A 9,894-nucleotide genomic window follows, 5' to 3' on the forward strand; every position below is an offset into this window, starting at 1 on the left:
AAAGAGTTGGACACAACTGAGTGACTGAGCATATACTGCCCATCTGTTAATCACAAGGCAAATAAATAAAGAGCATGCCCTGCTATTTATCCTTGGATGATATTGGTTTGTAGTTAAGAGTTGTAGACTATGGATTCACATTTTCTGGGTTCAGAAACTTGCTCTGAGTGATCTTTAACAGAAAAAAAGTTAGAAGTTTAGTGGAATGGGCAATTGTCATCAGTAGAGCTTTCTAGAATCATAGGGATTTGATCACTGAATATATCTCTTCCTTAATTCTGACAAAATAAAACAAAAAATGATTTCAAGGTGTTTTATTTGGCTCCTTCATCCTGTGGGCCCTTCACATTTGGAGGTGTTTATTGGGCAGAGCTATAACCACTACTTGATTCTCTTTAATGACATATATCAAATTTAATATAACCATAACAAGAAAATCCATGGTACAGTGTAAGATGAGCAAGGCATTAATCCCACAGAACCACTTGGAACATGTTCTCTAACAGAAGGTGACTATTACTGGAAGAAGGTGTCAAGGAAGCATTCTCGAAAGGCAAAAACTACAGCTGTCGCAGTTTCCTTTGACCATATCCAGGTAGAATGAAAGCTGGAAGAGACCTTAAGAGGTTTAAACAACCTGGTTGCACATTAGAATCACCTGAGGAGTTATAAGAATGGTTCTTGTCCAAGATCTTTGCCAGAGATAATTGACTTAAGGAAAGGTCTGGACATTCTCCAGGATTTCAGATGTGCAACCAGGGTTGCACCAATACAAACCAACTTTTCTGAAATGTAGAGCTATTAAAACAGATTGTCCACATCTATGCAGTGGTGGGGCTCACTCTAGGCCTGTTCTTTTCCTGTTGTACCATTATTTTCTGCTTCATTACATTGGTAAATTCTATCTCCCTGTCCCCCTCCATCCTCATTCACAATTGTACCTTTTGACTTGACAAAATAAACAGTCTTTTTCTGGCGGTGAAATGGTATTTTTTGGCTCCAAGAGGTAAATTACTTCTCGTGGACAAGCAGTTTTCTTCCAAGGGGTATATATTTTACTTACCCTACTTCATAGCACTGTGGGGATTCCACAGAAATGTTAAGCAACAGGCATTCTTTGGTTGAGAAAGGAGGCATTGTATTAAAAGGGCATGACAACAGCTCTTTGGAAATACAAAATGAAAACAATTTTAAGAGTCTCCCGAATCTTGTACATTTTGCTTTGGAAATGAATTCTGAGTTCTTGGGGTTTTTCTGAAACATATGATTTATTTTAAAGAAAGAAGTATTTACAAAAAAACTCCACTTTGTAGGACTTGTAGACTTCTGATGAGCTTTTAAAGAGTGGTGTTACAGAGATATTAGTGAGACTGAAAGGTTAGATGGAGAAGATGTAGAATTTTCTTTCTAAAATTAAACCATATTTCAAACATATAGGAAAGAGTAGAGGAAAATATAACTGTGTACCTTCTTCTAGTTTTTATATAAAATGACTGTGTACCTGCCTCTGGTTTTTACAAGTCTTAATAATATACTGTAATTACAGTAGGTCACAATGTAATATAATTTGGTATATAAAAATTTTTTACTAGAAAAATTTCAGAAATACACTAAAGTAAATATGTATTGTGCTGACTACTGATGTAGCCTTTTTCCAGCTTTAACACTTAACAACTTTTTTCCCATCTATTTTTAATCTATCCTCCACTTTCTTTTCTTATATTGCTAGAATATATTTTTAAAAATCCTAGGCATCAGGTAGTTTCAATTGTCAATATTTTGGCAGGCATCACTGAGGTTTATTTGTTTCACATGACCACCATGCCATTTTTATACCTAATATAAATAGTGGAAATTTAAAATGTTATCTAATGGTCAGCCTATAATCAGATTTCCCCAATTATCTCAAAGTTCATTTTTAAAAAAATTAATTTATTTTAATTGGAGGATAATTACAATATTATAGTGGCTTATGCCATACATTGACATGAATCAGCCATGGGTGTACATATGTTTCCCATCCTGAACCCCCCTTGCACCTCCCTCCCCATCCCATCCCTTAGGTTCATCCCAGTGCAACGGCCCTGAGCACCCTGTCTCGTGCATCGAACCTGGACTGGCGATCTATTTCACATATGGTAATATACATGTTTCAATGCTATTCTCTCAAATCATCCCACCTTCGCCTTCTCCCTCAAAGTCCAAAAGTCTATTCTATACATCTGTGTCTCTTTTGCTGTCTCACTTACAGGGTCATCATTACCATCTTTCTAAATTCCATATATATGCATTAATGAAAGAGGAACTCCCCTAATCGGTAGGTGCCCAGCATGCTACTGGAGATCAGTAGAGAAATAACTCCAGAAAGAATGAAGGGATGGACCCAAAGCAAAAACAATACCCAGTTGTGGATGTGACTGCTGATAGAAGCAAGGTCCGATGCTGTAAAGAGCAGTATTGCATAGGAACCTGGAATGTTGGGTCCATGAATCAAGGCAAATTGGAAGTGGTCAAACAGGACATGGCAAGAGTGAACGTTGATATTCTAGGAATCAGCGGACTAAAATGGACTGGAAAGGGTGAATTTAACTCAGATGACCATTATATCTACTACTGCGGGCAGGAATCCCTTAGAAGAAATGGAGTAGCCATCATGGTCAACAAGAGAGTCTGAAATGCAGTACTTGGATGCAATCTCAAAAATGACAGAATGATCTCTGTTCGTTTCCAAGGCAAACCATTCAATATCACAGTAATCCAAGCCTATGCCCCAACCAATAATGCTGAAGAAGCTTAAGTTGAATGGTTCTATGAAGACCTAAAAGACCTTTTAGAACTAACACCCAAAAAAGATGTCCTTTTCATTATAGGGGACTGGAATGCAAAAGTAGGAAGTCAAGAAACACCTGGAGTAACAGGCAAATTTGGCCTTGGAATATGGAATGAAGCAGGGCAAAGGCTAATAGAGTTTTGCCAAGAGAACGCACTGGTAATAGCAAACACCCGCTTCCAACAACACAAGAGAAGACTCTACACATGGACATCACCAGATGGTCAACACTGATATCAGATAGATTATATTCTTTGCAGCCAAAGATGGAGAAGCTCTATACAATCAGCAAAAACAACACAGGGAGCTGACTGTGGCTCAGATCATGAACTCCTTATTGCCAAATTCAGACTTAAGTTGAAGAAAGTAGGGAAAACTACTAGACCATTCAGGTATGACCTAAATCAAATCCCTTATGATTATACAGTAGAAGTGAGAAATAGATTTAAAGGACTATATCTGATAGACAGAGTGCCTGATGAACAATGGACTGAGGTTCGTGACATTGTATAGGAGACAGGGATCAAGACCATCCCCATGGAAAAGAAATGCAAAAAAGCAAATTGGCTGTCTGAGGAGGCCTTAAAAATAGCTGTGAAAAGAAGAGAAGTGAAAAGCAAAGGAGGAAAGGAAAGTTATTCCCATTTGAATGCAGAGTTCCAAAGAATAGCAAGGAGAGATAAGAAAGCCTTCCTCAGCGATCAATGCAAAGAAATAGAGGAAAACAACAGAAAAGGAAGACTAGAGATCTCTTCAAGAAAATTAGAGATATCAAGGGAACATTTCATGCAAAGATGGGCTCAATAAAGGACAGAAATGGTATGGACCTAACAGAAGCAAAAGATATTAAGAAGAGGTGGTAAGGATACACAGAAGAAGTATACAAAAAAGATCTTCATGATCCAGATAATCACGATGGTGTGATCACTCACCTAGAGCCAGACATCTTGGAATGTGAAGTCAAGTGGGCCTTAGAAAGCATCACTACGAACAAAGCTAGTGGAGGTGATGGAATACCAGTTGAACTATTTCAAATCCTGGAAGATGATGCTGTGAAAGTGCTGCACTCAATATGCCAGCAAATTTGGAAAACTCAGCAGTGGCCAGAGGACTGGAAAATGTCAGTTTTCATTCCAATCCCAAAGAAAGGCAATGCCAAAGAATGCTCAGACTACTGCACAGTTGCACTCATCTCACTCGCTAGTAAAGTAATGCTCAAAATTCTCCAAGCCAGACTTCAAGAGTACGTGAACTGTGAACTTCCAGATGTTCAAGCTGGTTTTAGAAAAGGCAGAGGAACCAGAAATCAAATTGCCAACATCCACTGGATCGTCAAAAAAGCAAGAGTTTGAGGAAAACATCTATTTCTGCTTTATTGACTATGCCAAAGCCTTTGACTTTGTGGATCACCAGAAACTGGAAAATTCTGAAAGAGATGGGAATACCAGATCACCTGACCTGCCCCTTGAGAAACCTGTATTCAGGTCAGGAAGCAGCAGTTAGAACTGGTCATGGAACAACAGACTGGTTCCAAATAGGAAAAGGAGTACGTCAAGGCTGTATATTGTCACCCTGCTCATTTAACTTATATGCAGAGTACATCATGAGAAACGCTGGGCTGGAGGAAGCACAAGCTGGAATCAAGATTGCCAGGAGAACTATCAATAACCTCAGATATGCAGATGACACCACCCTTATGGCAGAAAGCGAAGAAGAACTAAAGAGCTTCTTGATGAAAGTGAAAGAGGAGAGTGAAAAAGTTGGCTTAAAGCTCAACATTCAGAAAGCAAAGATCTTGGCATCTGATTCCCTTCACTTCATGCCACATAGATGGGGAAACAGTGGAAAAAGAGTCAGACTTTATTTTTTGGGGCTGCAAAATCACTGCAGATGGTAATTGCAGCCATGAAATTAAAAGACGCTTACTCCTTGGAAGGAAAGTTATGACCCACCTAGATCGCATATTCAAAAGCAGAGACATTACTTTGCCAACAAAGGTCGGTCTAGTCAAGGGTATGGTTTCTCCAGTGGTCATGTATGGATGTGAGAGTTGGACTGTGAAGAAAGCTGAGTGCCGAAGAATTGATGCTTTTGAACTGTGTGTTGGAGAAGACTCTGTGAGTCCCTTGGACTGTAAGGAGGTCCAACCAGTCCATTCAATGGAAATCAGTCCTGGGTGTTCATTGGAAGGACTGATGCTAAAGCTGAAACTCCAGTACTTTGGCCACCTCATGCGAAGAGTTGACTCATTGGAAAAGACCCTGATGCTGGCAGGGATTGGGGGCAGGAGGAGAAGGGGACGACAGAGGATGAGATGGCTGGATGGCATCACTGACTCAATGGACATGAGTTTGAGTAAACTCCGGGAGTTGGTGACGGACAGGGAGTCCTGCTGTGCTGTGATTCATGGGGTCTCAAAGAGTCAGACACCCATGAGCGACTGAAGTGACTGACTGATACTTTATTGGTGTTTTTCTTTCTGACTTACTTCACTCTGTATAATAGGCTCCAGTTTCATCCACCTCATTAGAACTGATTCAAATGTATTCTTTTTAATTGCTGACTAATATTCCATTTTGTATATGTACCACTGCTTTCTTATCCATTCATCTGCCAATTGACATCTAGGTTGCTTCCACGTAATAGCTATTGTAAACAGTGCTGCGATGAACTTTGGGGTACACGTGTCTCTTTCAATTCTGATTTCCTCGGTGTGTATGCCCAGCAGTGGGATTGCTGGGTCATATAGCAGTTCTATTTCCAGTTTTTTAAGGAATCTCCACACCGTTCTCCATAGTGGCTGTACTAGTTTGCATTCCCACCAACAGTGTAAGAGGGTTGCCTTTTCTCTGCACCCTCTTCAGCACTTATTGTTTGTAGACTTTTGGATAGCAACCATTCTGCCTGTGTGAGATGGTACCTCACTGTGCTTTTGATTTGTATTTCTCTGATAATGAGTGATGTTGAGCATCTTTCCATATGTTTGTTAGCCATCTGTATGTCTTCTTTGGAGCAATGTCTGTTTAGTTCTTTGGCCCACTTTTTGATTGAGTCGTTTATTTTTCTGGAATTGAACTGCAGGAGTTGCTTGTATATTTTTCAGATTAATTCTTTGTCCGTTGCTTTGTTTGCTATTATTTTCTCCCATTCTGAAGGCTGTCTTTTCACCTTGCTCATAGTTTCTTTTGTTGTGCAGAAGCTTTTAAGTTTAATTAAGTCCCATTTGTTTATTTTTGCTTTTATTTCCATTACTCTGGGTGGTGGGTCATAAAGGATACTGCTGTGATTTATGTTGGAGAGTGTTTTGCCTATGTTCTCCTCTAGGAGTTTTATAGTTTCTGGTCTTACATTTAGATCTTTAATCCATTTTGAGTTTATTTTTGTGTATGTTGTTAGAAATTTTTCTAGTTTCATCTAAGTGGTTGACCTGTTTTCCCAGCACCACTTATTAAATAGATTGTCTTTTCTCCATTGTATTTTCTTTCCTCCTTTGTCAAAGATAAAGTGTCCATAGGTGAATGGATTTATCTCTGGGCTTTCTATTTTGTTCCATTGATCTATATTTCTGTCTTTGTGCCAGTACCATACTGTCTTGATGACTGTAGCTTTGTAGTATAGCCTGAAGTCAGGCAGGTTGATTCCTCTAGTTCCATTCTTCTTTCTCAAGATTCCTTTGGCTATTTGAGGTTTTTTTTTTTTTTTTTTGTATTTACATACAACTTGTCAAATTATTTGTTCTAGTTCTCTGAAAAATACTGTTGGTAGCTTGATAGGGATTGCATTGAATCTATAGATTGCTTTGGGTAGTATATTCATTTTCATTATATTGATTCTTCCGATCCATGAACATGGTATATTTCTCCATCTATTTGTGTCCTCTTTGATTTCTTTCATCAGTGTTTTATAGTTTTATGTATAAAGGTCTTTTGTTTCTTTAGGTAGATTTATTCCTAAGTATTTTATTCTTTTCATTGCAATGGTGAATGGAATTGTTTCCTTAATTTCTGTTTTCTCATTGTTAGTGTATAGCAATGCAAGGGGTTTCTGTGTGTTAATTTTATATACTGCAACTTTACTGTATTCATTTATTAGCTCTAGTAATTTTCTGGTGGTGTCTTTAGGGTTTTCTATGTAGAGGATTATGTCATCTGTAAACAGTGAGAGTTTTACGTCTTCTTTTCCAATCTGGATTCCCTTTATTTCTTTTTCTTCTCTGATTGTTGTGGCTAAAACTTCCAAAACTATGTTGAATAGTAGTCGTGAGAGTGGGAACCCTTGTCTTATTCCTGACTTTAGGGGAAATGCTTTCAATTTTTCACCATTGAGGATAATGTTTGCTGTGGGTTTATCATATACGGCTTTTATTATGTTGAGGTATGTTCCTTGTATTCCTGCTTTCTGGAGCTTTTTTTTTAAATCATAAATGGATGTTTATTTTTGTCAGAGGCTTTCTCTGCATCTATTGAGATAATCATATGGTTTTTATCTTTCAATTTGTCAATGTGGTGTATCACATTGATTGATTTGTGAATATTGAAGAATCCTTGCATCCCTGGGATAAAGCCCACTTGGTCATGATGTATGATATTTTTAATATGTTGTTGGATTCTGTTTTCTAGAATGTTGTTAAGGATTTTTGCATCTATGTTCATCAGTGATATTGGCCTGTAGTTTTCTTTTTTTGTGGCATCTTTGTCTGGTTTTGTATTAGGGTGATGGTGGACTCATAGGATGAGTTTGGAAGTTTTCCTTCCTCTGCAAGTTTCTGGAAGAGTTTGAGTAGGATAGGTGTTAGCTCTTCACTAAATTTTTGGTAGAATTCACCTGTGAAGCCGTCTGGTCTTGGGCTTTAGTTTCCTGAAAATTTTCTGATTACAGTTTCGATTTCCGTGCTTGTTATGTGTATGTTAAGATTTTCTATTTCTTCCTGGTTCAGGTTTGGAAAGGTATACTTTTCTAAGAATTTGTCAATTTCTTCCAAGTTGTCCATTTTATTGGCATATAATTACTGATAGTAGACTCTTATGATCCTTTGTATTTCTATGTTGTCTGTTGTTATTTCTTCGTTTTCATTTCTAGTTTTGTTGATTTGATTCTTCTCCCTATTTTTCTTGATGAGTCTGGCTAATGGTTTGTCAATTTTATTTGTGTTCTCAAAGAACCAGCTTTTAGTTTTGTTGATTTTGCTATGGTCTCCTTTGTTTCTTTTTCATTTATTTGTGCCCTAATTTTTATGATTTCTTTCCTTCTACTAACCCTGGGGTTCTTCAGTTCTTCTTTTTCTGATTGCTTTAGTTGTAGAGTTAGGTTATTTATTTGATTTTTCTCTTGTTTCCTGAGGTAAGCTTGTATTGCCCTGAACCTTCCCCTTAGGACAGCTTTTCCTGAATCCCATAGGTTTTGGGTTGTTGTGTTTTCATTTTCATTCATTTCTATGCAATTTTGATTTCTTTTTGATTTCTAATGTGATTTGTTGGTTGTTCCGAAGCATGTTGTTTAGCCTCCATATGTTTATATTTTTAATAATTTTTTTTCCCTGTAATTGACATCTAATCTTATGCATTGTGATCAGGAAAGTTGCTTGGAATGATTTTAAGTTTTTTGGATTTTCTAAGTCTAGATTTATGTCCCAGGATGTGGTCTATCCTGGAGAAGGTTCCGTGTGCACATGAGAAAAAGTTGAAATTCATTGTTTTGGGGTGAATTGTCCTATAGATATCAATTAGGTCTAACTGGTCCATTGCATCAGTTAAAGTTTGTGTTTCCTTGCTAATTTTCTGTTTCCTTGCTAATTTTCTGTTTAGTTGATCTGTCCATAGGTGTGAGTGGGGTATTAAAGTCTCCCACTATTATTGTGTTACTGTTAATTTCCCCTTTCATACTTGTTAGCATTTGCCTTACATATTGTGGTGCTCCTATGTTAGGTGCATATATATTTGTAATTATTATATCTTCTTCTTGGATTGATCCTATGACAATTATGTAGTATCCTTCTTTGTCTCTTTTCACAGCCTTTATTTCAAAGTTTATTTTATCTGATATGAGTATTGCTACTCCTCCTTTCTTTTGATCTCCATTTGCATGAAATATCTTTTTCCAGCCCTTCACTTTCAGTCTGTATGTGTCCCTTGTTTTGAGGTGGGTCTGTTGTAGACAGCATATATAGGGGTCTTGTTTTTGTATACATTCCGCCGCCAGTCTTTGTCTTTCGGTTGGGGCATTTGACCCATTTATATTTAAGGTAATTATTGATAAGTATGGTCCCATTGCCATTTACTTTGTTGTTTTGGGTTCAAGTTTATACACCTTTTCTGTGTTTCCTGTCTAGAGAAGATCCTTTAGCATTTGTTGAGGAGCTGGTTTGATGGTGCTGAATGCTCAGCTTTTGCTTGTCTGTAAAGCTTTTGATTTCTCCTTCATATTTGAATGAGATTCTTGTTGGGTACAGTAATCTGGGTTATAGGTTTTTCTCTTTCATCACTTTAAGTATGTCCTGCCATTCCCTTCTGGACTGAAGAGTTTCTATCAAAAGGTCAGCTGTTATCAGTATGGGAATCCCCTTGTGTGTTATTTGTTGTTTTTCCCTTGCTGCTTTTAATATTTGTTCTTTGTGTTTGATCTTTGTTAATTTGATTGATATGTGTGTTGGGGTGTTTCGCCTTTGGTTTACCCTGTTTGGGACTCTCTGGGTTTCTTGGACTTGGGTGGCTATTTCCTTCTCCATTTTAGGGAAGTTTTCAACTATTATCTCCTCAAGTATTTTCTCATGGCCTTTCTTTTGGTGTTCTTCTTCTTGGACTCCTTTGATTTGAATGTTGGGGCATTTGACATTGTCCCAGAGGTTTCTGAGGTTGTCCTCATTTAATTCTTTTTTCTTTTTTCCTCTCTGCTTCTTTTATTTCCACCATTCTGTCTTCCACCTCACTTATCCTCTCTTCTGCCCCAGTTATTCTACTGTTGGTTCCCTCCCGAGTGCTTTTGATTTCAGTTATTGCATTATTCATCATTGATTGATTCATTATTGATTGACCCTTTTTATTTCTTCTAGGTCCTTATTAAACATT

Source organism: Bos indicus, chromosome X (genome assembly GCF_029378745.1).
Source record: "Bos indicus isolate NIAB-ARS_2022 breed Sahiwal x Tharparkar chromosome X, NIAB-ARS_B.indTharparkar_mat_pri_1.0, whole genome shotgun sequence".
NCBI lineage: Eukaryota > Metazoa > Chordata > Mammalia > Artiodactyla > Bovidae > Bos > Bos indicus.